The sequence below is a fragment of the Coloeus monedula genome (assembly GCF_965178545.1).
Source record: "Coloeus monedula genome assembly, chromosome: 1".
NCBI classification, from domain to species: Eukaryota; Metazoa; Chordata; class Aves; order Passeriformes; family Corvidae; genus Coloeus; species Coloeus monedula.
In genome coordinates, this window is record NC_138781.1 from 116,402,736 (window position 1) to 116,424,453 (window position 21,718).

The 21,718-nt window shown below is 42.4% G+C and overlaps 1 protein-coding gene across 14 annotated transcripts in view; it reads left to right on the top strand.

The window, feature by feature from the left end:
- DTNA (dystrobrevin alpha) overlaps positions 1 to 21,718 on the top strand; it is a 222,905-nt gene that overhangs the window by 87,552 nt on the left and 113,635 nt on the right. For 2 of the 14 annotated variants that reach the window (XM_082297536.1, XM_082297537.1), the window contains one exon: positions 15,409 to 15,545. The exons of the other annotated variants lie outside the window; for them this stretch is intronic. The gene's annotated coding sequence lies outside the window, so the exon portion shown is untranslated. The remainder of the gene's footprint in view (positions 1 to 15,408; positions 15,546 to 21,718) is intronic. 14 annotated transcript variants of the gene reach the window in all.

The window sequence follows — 21,718 nt, forward strand, 5'->3', positions numbered from 1 at the left end:
TGGGAAAACAGGAGTCAAGGTGCAGGTACAACACTAGCCTGCAGACTAGAAACTCCTGTCTTCAGGAAGGGCTGGATCTGGAAGGGAATAGGTCAGCATGTCCTCAAGCTCCCATACACTGTCAGGGGCTTCCAGTGTCTCTCAGGTGTGAGGAGTGAGTACTGGGGTCCTGGCCTCTCTTCCCATGTGCCAGGTACACATGAAATAAAAGATGATTTTGCAGAGCAGAAGGAGAAGGGGAGAAGTTTAGTGGTGCATTTACACTGGCGTGCATCTTTTAGTAGAACTGGAGTGGAAAATTTGAGGCTGCAGGTGAAGTGAGATGGGATTAGATCCAGCTCATTGACAGGCAATTGACAGTGAGGGGAGATGGTAGCATACAGTGCTAAGTTTTAGGACAGGTATGGGTGAAACATGTCATGGCACTGGGAGATCTGGCTTCCCAGCTGTCTCTGCTGATCTTTCATATGCAATCAAATCAAAACCTTGCCTATTTTATAATTTTTGTCCTCTTTCATCTTTTGTGCTCTGGATGGCAGTCCTGTATATTCTTCTCAATGCAAAATTCAAAGACTTAGGGATCATGCTTCCATTTAAATGCTGAGGTTTAGTGTGGTCAGGGGATCAGATGAAACACCAAGGGGGATTGGTCATTTATCTCTTGTACTTCATCCATAAATTTAGCCAGAAATGAATTTTAATTTGTTTTTTTTTCAGGGAAAAGTATGGGCCTGAGTGTTGCCATAATATGTGGCATTTTATAAATTGTCAAACATTGTTTCTAAAACTATTTTGGTAACACTCAGATCTGTTGGGTTCACAGTTACAGATGCCTTCTTGCTATGGTGATTGTCTGATACAAATACCAAATGTTGCTATTGAAAGAAAAACAGCTGTAGTTAAATTTAGGTAAAACTTAAGGAAATAAAATGTTGCCAAAACAAAGATGATAAACTGAGAATCCCTTCCAATTTTTCAGCTGATACTAAAACTAGAGCTTAAATTAACAACAGTGACATTGCTAAAATACATTTGACCACATTTTTCAAAATATAATTAAGAAGTTTCCTTGTCTAGTAAAAATTAAAACTACTGTTTTACTTGATGTGAATGCAGTTTGGGTTGGTGCTGTATTTTTAAATGATCAGGAACCTGATCCTGAGAGTCACTTTTCCAATATGAACCTCGAGGCCATTTCAGTGTGGTGTTTTAAGAGGTGTGTAGGTCTCCTCAGGAAGGTAGGGACTGTTTTGCCTGCTTTTTAATCAACATCATTTCTTCGTTTTCCTGCATTGGCCTGTCTAGAGCAAAAGGCTGCTTATCTACTCAAATGGAATGGGAACTTCTTATGGAAAAGCACCAGGAGAAGATACTCATTTGAATATAAGTAGGAAATGAATCCAGCCTGCCAGAGCTGGAACCCAAATGTATTAACTCTTTACAGACTCTTCTGCCAGAATGCCTTATGCCAGAACTCTGTATGGAATGTTTTTAAGGGAAATGAGTTGGATAAATGTCGGGAGAAGGCAAACCAGACAGCTGGCTTCAGCAGTACTTGTGCTGCCCACAGCCTTGGCTCTATCCAACAACCCCAGATGGATTCCCCAGCAACCCAGCTCAGGAGTGATACCTCTCCTGGGTACTTCAGTTCCTACTCTCTCTCACCGTGTTGTCGCCCTATTTTCAAGCTGCCCTTGGCTGTGGTTGATACTCTTTCTGCACACTGTTAAGGGGACAGCTGCCCACAGCTGGTCCCTGCCTTTCTGGGGACCCCCTCCCCTGCAGAGACATGCATAGGGAAAAAGAGGTGGATGCAGGAAGGGGTCTTCCAGGTGAGCCCACCAGACATGGGTTGAAACGACTTGCCCCTTTGAGATTTGGGAATAGGGTTGTTACAGTAATTGTGAAGTTTGTTTCAGGCTTCATGTCTGAAGATTGCAACAAACCGGTTGCAGCTGAAGCCAGAACCCTCTTCAGCCATCTGAGTTGATGGCAGGCATCCAACCTGACTAATTTTAGCCAGGATGCTCTTCCGTTTCCTGTACAGCATTTCACACTTCAGTGAGTCAAAGTGAAAGTAGGTGTGGATATTATGAGCGAGGTCCCAACTTGCACTTAGAGCTCTGTGGACATTGGCATGTGTGTTGTATGGCCAGATGAAAGCAGCGAGATGTCCTACTGCAGCGCCCTCAGCTGGACACTGGAGAGTGTTTGATTTGCACAATGACAAAGTTCACTGAAACATGATGATCCGTTTATTTCATTCTGTCTTCTTGCAGCTTTCCTTTTGTTCCCCATATAACTGTACTTCAGCATAGTCCCAACAGGAAAGTCAGGCTTTCCTTGGTAAAAGTCATTTAAAAACCAGTGTTGTGGTTTACCTACTGTTTATAATCACATTTTCCTCTAAGATTTCTCTAGAAAGGCTTTTACATTCATCACAGGTCTGTGCCTTGTACTTACCTTCCATTCTAATAGCAGATAGACACAGTTATACCTACACATTATTGTAATTGTTGATGGTGCCCTATTTAGTTCACCATTTCTTTCTGTTGTAATAGATTCCCTGAATCTGTCCATTTTTGCTTTTGCTAAACTAAAAAAAAAACCACATTAACATGCTTTCAAAGAGATTTAGGGAAACCACTACATCCCAGTGCATGAATTAAAAAAAAATGCTAATAGGCCCATAAATGAAAATCAGTTGTTGTTTTTATTTCAAATAGTTGCATCTCTGTCAATGCAAGATTTATTGGTTTCCAGTCCTCCCAAGGCTTAGGAATGAGCTTAGTTTGACTCCCTGAATTGATAAGCAGAGTTTCTTCCACACAGCAGAGCAGGGGCACAGGAGCTGGCTAAGTTTCTCCAGATCCTGTGAGCCTCACTTGTGCTTTGGCTGCATGGGTGCACGGTGACCTCCAGCAGTGAGTCTGTTCAGAAATACCAGCTTTGTTAGATGTAATACAAGGCCTTCAGAGAACCAGTTTACATCTGATTTTCCTGCTGGAAGTCGACCAGATGATGGAGATGTGTTCTGCAAAATGGGATGGATAAAATGGCAGAGGATTTAGGCTTGTACACACAGCCTTACCTGTGCTTGGTTTGTCCATCATCCAGGTGGAGACTGCCTTGGGCCAGCACAAACAGCAAGGTTCAACCTGTGTTTGTCTAAAGTCCATGCATGAATGTGGATTTGGATCCTCTCCAGAATTCTGGGGCTCTTCTCGCTTACAGGGAAATGTTCACTCAGTTAAGAGCAGTGAGGAGATGGAAGTATCTCAGACACGTTGCTGCTTCCTGCTGATCTCCCAAACTTATTTAGGCAAGTTGCTAAAAAGGGCAAAAGATGGGTATTGGCAAAGCACTATAAATAAAAACATTTGGGGTAAGATAATAAAGCAACATGTACACTTGCAGCAAAATCCTACTTTTTCAAAAATGTTGATGAGCCATGAAGTGTAATCAAATATTGAAGTAAGAGTTAAAAATACTTCTAGCTTAATGTACTTCCCTTAATCTCGTCTGTGTTACTTTTATTCTGTTACTACTCTCCTCTGCTTTTATATTAAAAGCTGCACAAACAGAAGTGCTGTTCAAGATGTAAAGCAAACAAAAGGAAATAAAAATACACTTACAGAATTGTTTTATTTGAAGTCATTTTACATACTGTGTAATAATAGCATATTTGAAAGTTGAAGATGTGATTATTTAAAAAAAAAGTTGATTGTATCTTTTAAGGACTGTTCATGTTAAATACTATGGTTCTTTTTTTAGTGAGAAGTCTTGTCAAACAAAATTTTGTTCGGGTTTCTGTTGCTTGAGGGCAAAATAACTTTCATAGCATTGAGGGAGGCATGCTGTTGCAGCTCCACAGCAGAATGCTCATGCTGCCTGGCAGCACAGGAACACAACAGCAAGCTTGAGAGAACATGTATGAAAGCAGATAGATAGGAATTTGTTCTCGTTGCCATGGTGTTGGACACTGTTTACTTCACCTATCAGCTGAGTCTGCTTCTTCCCCTGTCTTCTGGAGACCTGCAGACCCGACCTGTAGCCAGGTTCAGCCTCAGAGAGGCAGTCAGGTCCCAGTAGCATATGGGCGAGAAATGTGTGGGTTTTTTCTTTTCTTTGAAATAAGGTTTCTGGCATTTGTGGCTGAGGAGGAAAGCTCCAGATGGTGAAGTGTGCATTATCTGTTCAGTGGTGTTTCAGGTAGCCTAAACCCCTCCTAAGCACACAGTCAGCTGGCCACTGGAGCTTACAGCCGTGGGTTAGCAGCAGGAGCCCCACAGAGATGGATTCTGCTTCTTCTGCCCCCAGGCCCTGGGACAGGCGAGGGAAATTAGGGGTGGTCCTGAGGTCTCATTTAGGTGGTGGCCTCTTTGCTGCAGTCCCACTCTACCTGCCAGACTGCACAATTGCTCTCAAATAGAGATGCTTAGCTGTTCTAAAATTTGTGGCAGCTTAATGTTTATCTCAGATGAGGGACCGGATGAGTGTTGCACATCAGTTTCCCTCATAGTACGTGCCAAGCTGTAAATATAAAATGCCAGGTTGTGGTTATAAAAGCAGTCTGTCAGATATATATGGCACACTTCCCTTGATACCCTTAAACTAGGTAAAACAAAGCAGACCAGACATGCCATATCCATTTTAGCTTTTCAGCTACTAATGTCATGGTGCTATCTTCAGTGACTTTGGTTTTATCATGGTGCTATAACTGCCAGTGAACTACTGTACTTAAAAGGTTGTTGGCATATCCTTTGTCATTTTGAAAATAAAATATCCTTGTCTCCCTCTGGCTGAGTGGTTAAATCACACTACAGTGGCCCTACTTGATAATTTTCTCATGAAAGACTCAAATCCTAGGGTTAATTAAAGCATGGAATAAGTATCTAGGGAGGCATACATAAATGCTAACAGGATTCCTACCACATATCTACAGAGGCAAACATCACCATGTATAGTTTATGCTAAGCTGAGAAAAGGAAGTCCTTAGATCTCTTACAAGGCAGAATTTCTATATTTTGTGACAGATGTAGGCAAAAAAACCCCCCCTCAAACGATAACAAAACCACACAAAATTGGATTATGGCAGTGTGTAAATATATCCTTAATAATCATAGGAATTAAATGTTCTGGGAGACTGTATAAAGCATTGTATTTGCAGGAATCTTAATACCCATTGCTATCAGAGGAACCTGGATGTAGGATCAGAAAGCAAGGAGGAGTGCTTTGCCTGACTGCAACTGCTGAGGAAACTTTAGCAATCAAAATTATCTACTGATAACATAATCTGGCCAGTACTGCTGGGCAGAATATTATAGAGAAGAACTGCATGATTCATAATGATAGATTATCAGAAATATTGCTCAGCTCCTTGTCTAAAAGCCCTGTTTCTGAGAACATCCGCTGACACTCACCATCCACCCCTGGCACAAGCACTGACTCAGAGGGAAGGGTGGCACTTCCTGACTTCCACCCACCTCCTTGGCTGGCCTCCATTTTGCCCACAAGGTTTGCTTTTCTGTACTGGGTTGACCTTCTTCAGTTTGTGCTGGTTATGTGAGGTAAAGGCAAATAAATGGATGAAGTGACCTAGAGCTTTAGGCAGAAGCCCTCATCACTTTTCTCTCCGCAGGTATAACCACTCTGGCATGAGGGGATTCTGCAGAGGATCCCTCCAGCCCCTGGATCACCTGGATTTTAGGTCTGCACTCCTATAATTTATTTTGTTCATTTGAAAAGAGGTTAGGGTTTGTCTGCTTAGAGCAGAACCTTAGGAGATGTACTGATACCATCTGCTTTAAGCATCCAACTTGGATGCATTTCAGACAACAGCGTTAGGAGCAGCAATTCCAGTGACTTCAATGTAGAGAGGCAGATGTCTCTACATGGGCAGTTCAGGTCATTCATGTTAGATTCTGAAAATAGAATATATGCAAATTCAGGCTGTCTGCTGCCTTCACCTTGTCCATTGCCTATGTCTGTGTATATCTTAAAGGTGATTTATCATTGAACTGCTGAAAGAGACCTTGCACTCTTCTAAAATTGTCTGCCCAATGTAAAAAAAAAGGCATCTGCCTTAGGCCATGCCTGCATGCCAATTATAGCATGTGTCCCCCCAGCACACACTTCACACCTAAGCTGCTTGGGAGGTGGGAATGAGGTGCTGGGTGGGTGGGCAGTGGTGGGGGAGGAGAGAGCAGGAGGTCTGGGCAGGACTGGCAGCAGCCCCATTGCTTCTGGGTGAGTGGCCCGGCCGGTGGCTGGGCTATTTTAGCCCCGATGGTTTTTGAGGCAGTTTGAGCTATTGCCTTTGCAGAAGTATGTTAAAATATAAATGAAGAAATGTGTTTCATGTAAAACCGTCTCTGCAGGAGTGCAGAAGCAACCATGGTAGTAGGGAACCTAATTGCCAGTTTATTTGTGGATTTTTTTTAAATGCTTCCTTTTGAGAACCATTAGAAAAAGGCTCTTTTATCAAACTGCTCCCTGGCACCTTGTGTTTGCATGTTTGCTCCATTGCTTTGGAAGTGCTCAAGCTGTCACTGCTGTAGAGTTGTAGTCCAGTCTTCAAACATTTGTTCCTGCCAGTGTTACAGTGCTGCTTCATACGGCATCACTGGCCTTGTATTCAGTGCCATAGTAACCATTCTCTGGAAGGGCAGCAGAACGAGGCAAGGAATATGTCAGGCACCTGAGAGAGAGAGAAATGCAAAGCCTGACTTGACAAAGTCCTAACATGGATGGCAAATATTTGACACTGTTTTGTGGTAGCTGGTGAGTTCTCCCCAGGAAGGAGAAATACAGAAATGATTCAGAATAGTGAGCAAAAATTCCAAGTGGCCCACCAGTAATTAACAAGGACATTGCACAGACCAGTCCTGTGTTGGAAAGAGTGTGCTGCTTGTAGCAGCATGGAGAACACAGGTCAAGCCCTTCAGTTCCTAGGCTGTTCATAGGCACTCTTGGGGAAGAGGTAAGACTGGTGAAAAAAAACCTGGAAATTATGTATATCTTCCTTGCTTGCTTGCTTTCTTCCTCTCTTTTTCTCTTCCCCTGCCCATGTATCTGGATTTTCTCAGTTGTTCAGCAATCCTATAGGAGCCAGCTGAGAAGCTGGCAGGCTCCTTGCAGGCATCCATGGAGGTGTGTGCAGGCAGGGTCACTGTACTTGCTCTCTGCCAAGGTAGGGTTACTCATTTGGCTTGGTGTGGCAGCATCCCTGGGTGGCACACCTGTCTTCCCAGCCACCCCAGGGGTCCATCACTCATAGGCAAAAAGCAAGACTGAGCCCAGGCTTCAAAGGGTTCTTTTCATTCTGACCCATTTTGCATAAAGTGCTTTATTTTGCATTCAGAATTTAATCTCAACTAGAGGCACACACTGTGTAAGAAATCCCACTCATCAAATAATCGAAATAATTTTTTGGGACTCTGCTGGTTCTTGCACCATAGGGCTTGAGTGTTTGTTTGGCTTTCAGTGGCATGCACTGCCAGTTAGCAGGTAGTTATATCCTCAGGGAGGAGGGAATAGGGGGAAGGAGGAGCTGTAAAGACTTCAGTTGTCACAACCTTTTTTCAGCTATTACGAGATAAGGGCGCAGTTTTGTAACACAAACTCTGCCTGCCTCAGTGCAAGGTCTCTCCTGTGCCAAACCCAGGCTGCTCTCTTCTGTCTCTGCTGTCTGCCTTCCCAGCCGTGCTGGAACTGGAACAAAATAGTTGCAGTGTCATGAAGCAGCTCAGCCGCAGAGAGGACTCTGCGTTGTATTTCCACCACTGTGGCCTGAGGCGTTTTAATTTGAGAAGGGCATCCGGCTAAGCTTGAGCCCAGACTTGGGCTTGTTAGCACTGGTGCAGCCACGGCTGTGCCCTCTGGCTGTCCCTGCCCTCCTCTGCAGTGGCTTGCATGGGGCTCGGGGCACTGGAAAGCCATGCTGGATCCATGCTGTTGGGGCCTGCAGAGCCCAGGTCCCTGAGGATCATCTGGTGGTGTCTTCCAAGTGACTGCAAGAGTTGCCTGCGTCCAGCATGGCAGGCTGTGAACCAGAGCTGGCACAGCATTTTGACACTCCTCAGGAGCCAGCTGGGCGCCCTTGCACCGTGCCCAGCAGCTCTGCCGAGACACAGAGACTGGCTCAGCCAGGATGCATCTTGGATCAATGGGACTTAATGGTCCTCGCTCCTTGTGAAAGCAATTAAATGTGGAAAGAAGTCTGGGCACTGGTCTTTATATAAAGGAAAGCCTAAAACTGTGATTACCTCTGGCTCAGAAATCTGACAGCAAACAGACCCAACCACAGGTTGTTTCCTTTTAGTGTCTCGCAATCTCCTGGGGTTGCAGCCCAGCTTTCAGCCCTTTGGGCAGCACTGGGGAGGCCTTTTCTCCTCGTTGACCCAAGCAGCTGCCTGATGCCTGGGCAGGGATGCTGTGAAGGAAGTCATGCTGTTTGTTGGGCAAGTGGGGCAGTGAGATGTGATTCCCTGTGCCATGTCCTGCTTGGCTTTGGAAGTGCCGGAGCAGTGCCATTATCCCATCCCACACTGCCTTTTAAAAGGGAGAGTCAAGTCTTGGCAAGTCTGCTGCGGGCTGAGTTCATCCAGAGGGAGTCAGCACTCACAGGAGCCAAGTTTTACCTTTATTTTGTATGGCTTGAGTATTGTGTGAGAGGATCAGTTACCCTATGGCAGTAGGAACAGAGCCCTCTAGAAGGTTCAGTAGCATTTCTGATGAGAATATACATTGATGGGGAAATAGCCATTCGTCTTAGAAGCACATATGTGCTTGATGCCATCTCTGTCAGGCAGTCCCTGGCCAACAGGTGTTTAAAGAAAGGCAGAGTAACCTTCCTGTGAGTACATTTGACATTGGCTCCTTCTCCTGTTGCATTTCCCAGGTAGTTATTAACTGACTCTGTTCCAGAACAGTAAGCACGCGATGATGCTTCAAGCCGTGCCCGACTCTTTCCGTACAAAAGTAACTGCCATCTGGAAGCTGGTTTCCACCTTCCTTAGCACATTCCAGGTGCCTACCTGTGTTTAAAAAAACCTGTAGAGTTCAGGGCTGTCTTCCATTACTGACAGGCACAATTTCTAAAACTGTCTGGATTTTCCTGCAGGTCCCCTGAAGTTTTTTACAAATCCGTGGGATGAAGAAGAGCTGGAACACAGCAGGAAAGATAAAAACTGTGAAAGCGTGAAATCATGAGTGACACGGGAGCTTGCTTTTGGCCTTGGGACATCAGAGCAGACATGAATTATTGAAATTATGGCTCTGTTAATCTATGTGTTGTCAGCCCTTCTGTAAACAGTGAGCAGGTGCTGTACAACCACAAGTTCTGTTGAGTGGGAAAGCCCTCTGGTCACAGGATGGGGGGGACTTCTGCTGGGGCTCCAGCCTGCAGCTTCAGCTGCCTGACCTGGATCATACTGATGGTTCATACTGAGGGATATTGCTCTTCAAAAGGCTGTGTTCATTTCTTTTATAACAGGTGATGTTGTTTAATAGTCCATTAGACTCCCTCAGTAGGTTTTCTTTTTCACTTTTTTACTCTGTACAGAATTTGAGTGAAACCACTAACAGTACTCAAGACAGACTGTAATATTAAGAGATGTGCATAGAAGGTTTGCTTGCTTTTCAGCTTTTGGGGCTTTTTTGCAATTGTTTGTGTGTGAAGTACTTAACACAGAGCTTGCAAACAACTGTTTAGCAATTGAAACTCAGACACATTATTCAACTTCAGGCTGTGCTTTATGGCCTATCTGTTCTGATAGTCAGCATCAGGGGAAGAAAATTGACTGTGTATTAACAAAAGGATGGCACTGAGTAATTGTAGAGATTATTCTGGGGAGAATCCTCTTGCACCATGTGTTTTGACCCTGTATCCAGAGTGCCAGACAGAATTTTAAAAGTGAATCAATAAGTAAATACCTGTTTCAAGGCAGAGTAAGGTGACGCTTCCAGGAGCCTCCATGGCTGTTTTCCATCTTCAGTGATCTCTTAGAACAACTGCAGCTTTGAGCATCTTCAAAACTGGAGATCTATGAATTCCAAAGCCAGCTTTTGCTGACAGATACAGCAAGATGCAGATTCCACAAACAGCTTTGGCAAGCCTTGTATGAAAATAGGGTAAAAATACTATGAATTAACTTGGATAGAGTTTGACTCTACTTATAAAGCAGTAAAAGAGAATGAATTAGTAATTAGGGGTTTATTTTTATTTTTATTTTGGACTCTAACATAGTGGGTTGAGGTCCGTGATTGCAGTAGCTGGTTTTTTCTACATCTTCCATTATGCTCAGATAAATGGAGAACTAAATAGAAAAGTTGACTTTTTGATGATGTAGTTGCTGAACTACATTCTTAATTCAGGCACTCCTGGAGCAATAGTATCTTTCACACCTTGAACAGGATTTTAATCTTGAAAATGAGAAGCAGTTTGGACTACTCTAAATGCCTAGCACATTTCGGGGAAGGCAGGTTCCTGGGAAAACCCCATTAGGACCACTTCAGGAAAGCAAGGCGCAGTTCATATGGCAGATATCAGGTTGCTGCCACTTCAGTCTCTGCTCTTGCAGAAGCTTTCTGCGGGTGAAAGGCTTGGCTACATTGCGTGTTCTGTCCTTTTCTGTGCTGAAATTGCTGGAGGAAAAATTTGGCCTTGCTTTGCAGGAAGAATTTGTTCTCAAAGATGCAGTTACAAGACTGGGACCTTAGAGGTGATAATTCATGTATTCTAGTACACTTCCCAAGGCAGACTTTGAATGGTATTACTAAGATGTCTCAGTAGTGCAAGAATACATTTGAAGCTGTACAGCATCAATGTTTAACCCAAAAGGCTCTGCTGTGGTTAGTCCTCGCCCTTATTCTAGTAGGGCACTATTAATAATGATTATTTAGTACTTTACAGAGAAATTATTTTCTGTTCCACAAGCAAACAATTTTGTAAACCTTTTTTCCCAGACCACAATAGTGGAAGTGCATGGTTTCTTTGTTTCTGAAGGTGTAAATCTGGTGTTTGTCACCTGTACTGGCTCTGTATCTGTACCTGTATTACCACTGCATTTCTGACTGCTGAGCATGATTTTGTGATTGCAATTCCTATGGAGATAAGGACCTAAATTTTGAAACCAGTGAATGGCAGGAGCAGAAAAATAATGATTATCTGTTTAAGGGGTGTTGATTTCATACTGTAGACTCATTTGTTTTCTTAAAAATAAACCCCAAGTCATCCCCCAAAGCAAAACCTATAGTTTGTGTCTCTCTTTTGAGACTTTGCCGTTACTTAGCTCTCACAGGTGACATGAGTCTATCTGGGTTAGATTTGCTGCACAAGAAAACAACCCTGACTTTTACCGGGTGGGTGGACAGGAAAAAAACCCAACTTTTTGTCAGTCTTTTGTGTTGCAGCAGCTGGATTCATTGCTGCTATAGCAACACACCACATGATGAGGTGTATTAGATTGCTCTGCGCAGAACACGAGGGGGAGAAGGAACGCAGCTCCTTGCTGAAGGTAAAGGTTGCACTGGAGTTTCTGGTGGAGAGCTGGGGAAGGTCAAATGCTCCAGCTCCCAGCACATGCTGTGCACAGCGGAAGGTAGAGGCGTGTGGAGGTGTTAAACTGCAGAACCAGGTAAGGTACAGCTGCATCGATTAACCTGAGATCTTAACCCTCCTCTGTGTGGCAGCTCAACTTTCCAGAGAGTTTTCTCTTAGCTTTTCCAAGTGTTGGGGTTTTTTTAAAGTTGCTTTGCTAATGTGACAATGTGAAAACATTGGCAATGGTTGAAACTGTTAGAGGGACTCTTCTACTGCAGAGAGGCCAGTCTTACAGATTAGGAGGTGATTGTCCTCAAATCAATGCAAAAAGTATATATAGGGGGTTTTTTGTTGTTTCAGCTTCACTTGAAGATGTTGAACAAGTTTTGGTTTTGTTATTGTCTGCACGGTGGTTCAGAACATCTCTGTTGTCAGTCAGAATTCAGGGCATTATCTACTTAGTGATTTTTATTATCAGTACTTTCAAATTATCTGCTCCCTTTAGCATTTATTAACATTTCTTCCTCTCTCCCTCCCAGTCTGCTTCATCAGGGTGCCTGAGTCTTCTTGGAAATGAATTTTCATGTAATTTACTCCTTCAGGTTTTCTGCTGCCTCCTTAAACCTAGCAGTGTTGTTAATGCAGTTAAACAAACATTAGTGCACCTGTAAAGACATGAAAGTGGAAACAGTGCCACAGGTTATTGTGGGTTTTACCCTGTTAACCATTCATCCACACAGGTAAAGAGAAATAATTAATGTCAGCCTTGAACTTCTATGTTTATTCAGACCCATGTCAAACTCAAAAAACTGTTTACTCCCCCATGTTCTTCATGCACCTTTTCTTTTGCTTTTACTCATCACTAGGTTAAATGTGTCAGGTTTTCAAGTGGCATCCTTTAGGTGGAGGAAGACAACAGTACTTTAGAAGGGGAAAAACTGAGGGACCAAAACGGTCGTGGAGAAGATGGTGAACCTTCCTGAAATTCAAGTTAGATGGTTTAGTACTTTTCCTGCTTCCCATGAAGGGTTACCAACATTTTGAATGCTTTTCTATTATCTACAACTTAGAACATATTTCTTTCTTACCACTTACCACTACTTTAACATAGGGCAACGTATCAAGAGTGTTGAAATGTGCAGTCTTCCTCCACTGCCCTAAGTAAAAGATTTCAAGCAGCCCTTCTGTTTCTCCAGATACATTTATAGCCCTGGTGCTCCAGAGTTCAAAGCGCTCATTGCCACTGTCGGCAGACTGGGAGCATTCCTGTGCAAAGTGAGGGATGTTGCAAAGGCCAGACCTTCCCTTTACTCACCCCTTTCAGTGGCAAGAAGGGACAGTCTGAGCTGGGGTATAACTGAGCCAAACCTTGAGTGGTAGGCTGCTTTCCCACAGCACAGAGCAAGTGTGCTTTGTGCTGCGCTGTGGGAACTGTGCGGTCACAGCTCAGGGTTGAGTGAGGCTCCCCTGGCTGTAATGAGGTGACTTTAACAGAGTGGAAGAAGCAGCCACTCTGCCTGTCAGCTCACAGGAGAGAATTTGTGAAATAAAAAACCATATAAACGTGCAGTCCATTAAGGATCGCTGATCCCAGAATGAGACAGGTTTGCAAGAAGTTGAGTAGGGGTTCTTGAAAATGAGGATTTAGAAAGGGTGGAAGTCTTTGAAGTAGGACAGTGATTTAGCTCTGATTCCACCACTTCAAGCAGAGCAAGGGAGTCCAGGTCAAATTATTTAAGCAATCAATGGAGCTTAATCTGTCTAGATTTAGGGACCTTGTTTGATTGGGTGAATGAGGAACCTAATTCAAACACCCAGGAGCTCTTTCACTAATACAACCCATTCATTGTGGCCCAAAGTGTAAGGCACCAGGGATGCAAGTGATTCATAGCATAGTATCACTAACACACTGTCTAGCTGTTACAGAGATGCACTAGGAGTGAGTTTGTCCAGGGAATTAAAAAATTAAGGAATCTAGATAAAAGGAAACAGTTCCTTCTTACTGAGTACTGCCACTCTCCATATGTGTTTGCAATCACAGATGTAATAGTTTATCACAAGGAAGGGAGAAAAGGAAGTGAGAGTATCAGTTAAAGGCTGCATTATTGAGCAAAACAACTTTGGAGAGAGTGTCCAGCTAGTCATCTTTGCTAGACTAGCAAAAAGGTAAGAGATTATGGATGTCTGGGTATCAAAAATCATATTCTTGATGAAACATGGTGAACAGAAGGAGTATGAGCACTGTCAGTAAAAGGTGGCTTCCTTCACCAAATAGCATTCCATTGCCTGGGTTTTTTCTATGACCATATTAGACTCTACAGATGTTCTTAAGGATTATAATCCTGATCATGGTTTGGTGAAGAATAGCATGTTTTCAAATATCACATTTTATTTATTTATAGGATCTGTGAGTACATATGAACCTTCCCCCTTGGACTTTTGTTCGTCTTACTTTCTACTGTCTCATTAACCCCTCTGAATCTTAAAACCTTCAAAACAAATAATACGTGCTGCTAGCTGAAACCTCTGAAAGGTGCAGTAAAACAAACAATAATTCTTTAGTTTATGGGTGCCTCTTGTACCTGAACCAGCTGAGAAAGTCATGGAAGACTGCTAAAATGCACTACTGTGCCATGAGAATAAATTTACTGCACAGTTTTGCAATGCAGATTTTATTCAGCATTAAAACTGTAACTCATTAATAATGTCAACAAATTTGCAAGGGAGATCTCATCTGCCCACTCCTACAGATTAAATCACACAATTTATTGATATGATAATCTTTTTACTAGATTTGAATTTGTGGAAAACAGCAGAAGTACCTAAGTGACTTGACTGGAAAGAAAAAAATTAATCCATTGAACTGACATGACTGTGTGTCAGCCTCTGAGAAGAAAGAAATCTGGAATCTTGATTAGTAGGAATCAAAACAGACACCAAATTGCAAGGCTACGTGATATGATGTGTATATGCCTTGTATGCAAATAGTAACGTAGGCAAAATTCCAATATGGAACAACTTGCAGTGACTAATTGATATAGGAATATGTGCACCAGTAGGAGCAGGCCAGTCCCTCACTCAACCATCAGATGGCTGTGATATTTTTCTAGGGATAAATATGTACAAGGATGATTACAGTAGCAGATGCTAACTCTAGGAGCTTGGGCTCCACATCCGAATGTTCATCTGGCTCAATCAAAATGAACAAAAGCGTTTCCAAAGGGAGGGCTAACATCTCCAGGGCCGAGTGGGCACTGGCAGCAGTCCAGAGTGTCTTCTTCACATGCAGGAACTGTGCTCTCAGGAACAGTTATTTCCAAAAGGTCCAGCCACTTAAAACATTCAACACAGAAAATTAAAGAAAACTGTTCTCTTTGGTAGAAAGCTGGCTGTGAAATCATCCTGGGAGAAGTTGATTCAGTTCTTCTAGAGCACAAGAGCTTGTGGCATCAGGATGTTTATCTCCAATGTCTGTTGGGCTGGCTTCACCCATTTCAGCTTTAAGTATGTGCTGAAACAGGTCAAACACATTCACAGCTTGTGGAAACACATTCACAACTTGTGGAAAAAGAAGCTCTGGTCCAGGACTGCTGTGGCCTCTAAGCAAGGAAAGGAGGCTTGTATATTAATGCCTCAAGGACAGATGTAAAGCTGCCATTTGGCCACATTTATCTGTGGTCAGACTTCCTGTAATTCTTTCTCTGAGGAGCTTGCTTTCAGTATTGCCAAGTCCCAGGTGCTCACAGATCACGAGTCTATGCTACAGAGCAGTCATGAGATGCTAGAGCTCCCCTGCTTTCAGGCTTGTTGCATGTTGTTTTCTGCAGCTGTGAACCGTGGAAAACTTCTTTGTTCTTTTGCAGAGCAAAAGAGTCTGTTCAGCCTCCTGTTTCCAGTATTACAGCCTCTTAAGGAAAAAATGCCAAATGCTGTGACACCCTGAAAATTCTCTTATCCTGATGGAGTAGTAGAGGTACAGCCAAAAGAAAAGCTCTTTAAGGTGAGCATATAGTGCAGACACCCTAAAACTTAAAGATGCATTTGGGAATGTGTGCAAATGATTATTTTCAGTAAGGAATTAACTTCCTATGAAAGAAGAAAATCAGCTCCTTTAGCCAGAAACTCAGGGCCTCTCGTGGGTCTCAGAGATGTTAGGTCTTGGAGTTGAAAGGGAGCACAGCTTCTTCCAACAGATTTGTCCCCCAATAAACCTGTGCTGAGATAGTCTGTGGCTCTAAACATCAAAGACTAAAGCTCCTATCCAGATGCTGAGCTAAGGAAAAGCTCTTCTCTGTGATTCTATCACCTCCTCCATGAACTTCAGGCTATACTAATTAATTAATCTATGACAAGACACCTCCCTCCCTCCCTGCCTGTCCCATGTAGCCCAAGCCTCAAATACTTGCTTTTGAGTGTGCATATATGCACAAGTGCACACGCAGACACACTTAAAGTAATTCATGTTTGTCATTAGACACAAATTATTGGGTTGAATTACTTCGTTTTACATGATTTCCAGAAAGAAAGATGACTGATGAAAAGATGAAATGCCGTGAGCTCTTTTATTAAAGATAAGTGACCTAAGAAGTGCTGTCACATTGGGCCAAGGAGAGTTGACTTGCTAACTGCAAGTCTCCCTTCCTTTTGCTGGGCAGGTAGTCTGTTAATGGTGTCAAGCTGTGTGCTGTTCCTCTGAGATGCTGAAGCAGCTCTGGTTGCTTCTGAGGCCAACCATCCCAGCCTCCCTGAGAGCCGCAGCCGAGCCTGGACTGAAAGCAGCTGGATTTGCAGGGCTGAGAGGCACTGTGCCACCCACCCACCTACTAACTGTAATTAGGAATGTTCCTTCTCACACGTTTATGTCACGAGGTGGGGACTAAAAGCCTGTTGGCTGTCTCTAGTTAGGAGTATTTTTGTGTGGAGTGCTTCTTAGAATGGAAAGAGGCCGATTAGACTTTCAAGCACCCTTTGACAACAGCGCTGAAGCTGAGGGTGCACTGAGGAATGCTAATACTGGAAAACTAGGAACATCTTGACTGTTAATTCTGCTGAAGTTAGCAGAGCAAGGCAAAAAAAAGGGTTGGGTTTTTTTTCATTTTCGTAACCCCTGGGCTTCATAAATGCATCACCGTTCTTTATTGTCAATTTGCCCGGAAAATCATTGCTGACATCTTACCTAAGGATTTATTATCATTCCAGTCAGGCTATCTTTCACTTATGTTAAAGATTTCCTGGATTTTTACCAGCCTTAAATTATATTGAAAGTAGGCAGATGAACATTTAAATTAAAAGGTTAATTGAAACGGAAATATTGCACCGGCACAGTTAATTTGTTTCAGTTTAAATGTTTATTAGCTTAATTGAATATTTACAGAACCAAGACCAAAAAAAGTTGTGCGTCTGTTTCCACAGACACAAAAGTAAATGTACTTGTGTTCAAAAGGTAAATACCCACTAATAACCCTTAAAAACAGCAGTCTGTAAGAGTGTATTTCCAAAACAAGGAATGTTCTTCTGTAGCTAAACATCAATTCTTTTATGATTTCCTATCAGTCCCAGTTTCTTTTATGGTTCTTTAGGATCTATGAGCACACTGAAGTCCTCAAAGGTGTCAAGAGAAAGAGCTTACGTGGTACTAATGCTTGGGGCAGGAAACACTGGTAAGATCTTCTGCCTGACAGGAGATAACCATATGATTCTCTTGTCTTCCCTGTGGAGTTTTTGAGATTGATCATCGAGATCCTCATGAGGAAGAGTTGTTAGAGAAATCTGTCTGCTTTTCTTTTCCCTAACTGGAGAGGAGTCAGGAACTGCAGGAAAGGGAAAATGCGATCCTTTCCGGATTTCCTGGAAGAAACCATATTTCAGTTAGTTGGCTTTCCTAGGGTGCCTAATTTAATAGCACGGTCAAACTGTATTCCCAGTCTAGGGGGCAACTTCAACAGCAGTAGTAACACCAAAATTTAACTGATCAGACTTCATCTGTATGAATACAAATGTGGTTTTTAGACAGAACAAGTGCTGCAATAAGGAGTAACACATTATTTGGAATATGTTTAAACATGGAAAAGTGCTTTAATTGGATTCTTTTAAAGAAGTTTATGTTTGAATACATCTAAGCTTAACAAAAATGGTATTGTGTGATTTTCTACTCAAAGAGAAATGTTATGGCCCTAAATAGCAACAGAAATGGATTCCTTCCCACCCAATGTCTAATAGATGGACTATTTTAAATTCTGCTTCATCCCCTGTATTAGTTTCCTGAGAGGATTTCCATCATCAGGCTTTAGGGAATGCACTTAAGCACTGAGCTCTTGAAACTGTGGTAATTTTTAATCTTTAGCAAGTATCCAGTTAGACCTCATTGGCTTTATGGCACTCAAACTTCTCTTCACATCTTCCTAGGTAATTTTCTCCTTACAGCATCGGTCCAAGTTTTACAGGTGGATGTACTGGGACAGTATTATACCAAAACCACCAGTTTGTAACACGTGGGAAAGGGGCTTTCATCTCAGTACATGATTTTGTGAGTTTATACATCTTAGCAGGACTGCAGGATGGAAGACAGTTGGTAGTCTTGGGCAATGATGTGGATACAAAGGTCAAGATATGCCTCCTGTTTTGCTGGAAGTGTGGCCATAGGAATCTTCAAAGAATATTAGCTTACCCTGTAACTAACTGCATTAGTCCTGAGCATCTTAAATGTGCTGCTTCCTGTGGCTTGAGAAACAAAGCCAAGTCCTTTGGCCTCTAAGCAAAGAGCTACTGTTTGATTTTGATCATTTCCTGTCAGCCATTCGTTGTTTCCTGAGCAGTGCACACACAGCTCCCACGTCAGCAGCCATCCAGCAGGTGCCCAAAAGCTTCTCTGGTGCACTGCTTCAAACTGATGCTCTCTTCATCAGGAGGCTGACCAAAAATACCTGTTCTTGTTTTATTCCACAAGCCCACTGTGTTTGTTCCCTGTTAGAAATGTAGCTGTTGACCTCTGACAACTCTGTGTGCAAAAGTACAATTCAGTGTCTTCAGTGGGCTTTGAAAATACTTCCAGTATCTTAATCTGAAGGGCACTGATGGGAACCCCTTAGCTTCCAGGCTGCACGTTCCTTGTATTTCCTTTCTCCTCTGGTATCCCCTCTGCCTTCCCTTGTCTGCATTGTCACTCCCTTCTCTCCCATCTTATTTCTGAAGTGCCTTTAAGTGCTTTTGTACTGGAAACTTGGAAATCCCTAACTGCCAAGATAATGTGTTACAGGGGAACAATGGTGATGTCTGCACCTTGAACACTTAACAATGATCTTTGGAAAGGAAAATCTGTGGGTGAATGACAGAAGGTGATGATGGGTGATTGTGAGCACAGAGACAGGGCACTGCCTGCTTGTGAAAGAAGAAACCTGTTCTTACAGCTGCATCGTGTGTAAGGTTATGAAACCAGCTCCTGCCATGCCGTCTTTTTCATGTTGTTGCTGCACCTCAATGCTGAGTCTCCTTTGCAGAGTGAATTTATTACAGTGATACATTAAATGCAGGAAAATGGAGCAATCCCGAATCATGATTAGAATCTAAAGGAGTAAGTTTTAAGCTAGCCATTAGTAGGGGTTTTTTTCCCTCTGAGTTGGTAGTGTAAAATTCTGTAAATCACATAAATAACCTAAAAGACTAAAAGCAGAATTAAATAATTATTCATTTTGGGTCAGGTTTTGGTTTTTAAGAGCCTAAGTGTAATTATTCTGGCACAAGGGACCTTCTAATGGTTTTAAAGCAAACAGAGCTGGGTGCAACAGGAAACTTTGTGCCATCAAACCATCAAGCACACCCAGTTGGGAGAAGGAATAAGGCAGATTCCTGTGAGCTGGAGTATCACCAGTTTAGTCTTGCAGTGGGTCTGGGAGGTTGCAGGCCTGGGAGATCTTCCTTGCAGGAGGGATTGTAACCACACATGTGGACTGTGTATGACTAACAGTGAAGCGTGTTCTTTGCAGGGCTTTTTTTCCAGCCTGCTCTCTGCTTGCTCTCAGTTGAACAAGGGACTCAGCACATTTAACTGAGCTGCATGGAGAGAGAGATGTGATTTTAAACTACTGAAATTGTAGGAATCCTTTCTTTGTGAGGCAGAGAATGTATCAGGTAGGTGCAGAAATAGCTCTTGCGGTTCAGAAATATGTTTTGAATGGGAGAACATCCCAGGCCCTTAAGTTTTGGGTGAAGTTCAAAGAAATCCTTCCAGAAAGCCAACTCAGAACGTAGCCAGGCCATTCTTTTCCCATTTGTCTTTCTAAAGCCTAGTAAATAAGTTTTTTCAGCAGTCCACCAGTGCAATTAGTTCAGAAAATTTTCATTGGTTTGGGGTTTGGCTTGACAATGTAGAGAACAGCTACAGATCTGAAAACAGTGAGACAAGGAGCAGAAAGTGCTTTTGCTCCCTTTTACTAAGTCCACATAATTGTATTTTGAATTCTGACCAAAACCAGGATAATAAAAAGTTGTAAATAGCATAAGGACAACAATGCAATGATCTCACCAGTTTGTAAAAAAAAAGTATTACATTTTCTGTTTAGCTGAAATGCTATCGCCCTGTCCATAAACCTGAACTTTAAAGTGTAAATTGTAATTTCTAACAGAAATAAAATACTCTATGTGATGTTTTTTAAATTGAGTGCTACCACATGAGAGAATATGTCTTCATAATGATGTTTCTGATCTTGAATTAACTGTCAAACCAGGGCATTTATATTGCACAGGTGTACCTGTTGGAATGGGATAGTAAAAATCTGAAGCTCCATTCCAGTTTCTGAAACTGATCTTTTAGGGAAGTAATACCAGGGCTTTAAGTACATTCTGCCTGAGAAAGTGCTAATCCATCTTCCCTTCCACTAGGCTGGTCAGATGCAAACAGAAAGGTCCCACTTGTGTGCTGGAGGCAGAACAGACCATGACTGGTCTCTAAAATCACCTGCAGGCCAAGAAGAGGAGTTTTAGTTGTTATGCCCACATTTTAAAGTAACTTCCCCCTCCCTTCTTCAATTTATTGCATAAAGAGACAATATTTTAAAACTTCTGGGAGTGTCCCATGCAAACTCTATGTCTTGTCTTCCTCTTTTTTTTGTATTCACTGTTTGCTAGTTACACTTTTCATGCCAAAATTCTGGACATCTGAGGGGTAGATTACTTTCATTGGAATCAGTGACTGAAATTACTACCTCAAGGTCATTAGGTTACTTCCCTATCTTTGTAAAAACAGCTTATTATTTTAAACCCAAAGTTACTAAAGTGGATAAAGACGTGGAAAAAATGAGCTGATTAAATGGTGTATACAGTCTCCATCAGTGACTGTTTCACATCTGCCACTCCAGGATGAACCAGATCCTGTGGTTTGTAGCAAATGCCACCTTTTTCATCGAGAACCTCGCAGTGACTAAAGAGCAGAAGAGATTGTTGATTGCCGTCATTCATCTCTTACGGTTGTTATTCCTGATGTTGCTGTTCTTTTGTCTTGGCTCCCCCTTGATTTTGAATCTGATCACATTACAATTTAACCTTGCAGCATTCTAATTTTAACACCGCAACACTACAAAATAAACAAACATACAGTCAAGACTGTTTTCAAAGGATGATGTTTCTTCTCATTGCCCAGCTTGATCTTTTGGGACAGAATGAGAACTCTTCTTCTGTGAAAGTGGACATCTAATGGCCATCTTACAATATACCTAGAAATAGAGGTATCCTAAATCACAGGTTACTTTTGAAACACAAGCTGTTATGGCTAAAATTAAACATAGGTAAAATCCTGGCAAAATTGACTTCACTGTCATTGAAGTAATTGAAAGCCTTTCCATTGATTTAAGTGGAACTGAGATTAAACTCTGTATTTATAGAGAAGATTTTTTTTCACTTGCAGACATATGCACCCTTTCTATTCCTTTTTTTTTGCTCTAAATGTACCGTGCTGGAGAAGAGCCACTCTAAAGTTCATGACCTGTAGGAAAGTTGGCATGCCAGCAGCGAAGAAACATCAGTCAGTGCAGGCCAAGCACGGCTACAAGTGTCAGCCAGTGCCTTTTAGTCCACAAGCAAGAGGGTATTTCACTTGACAGGGCTGCAGCAAAAAACTCCAGGTAGATTTCAACAGGCTTCAGTGCCCACTGTGAAGGAGAGAGATTTTAGACATGTTTA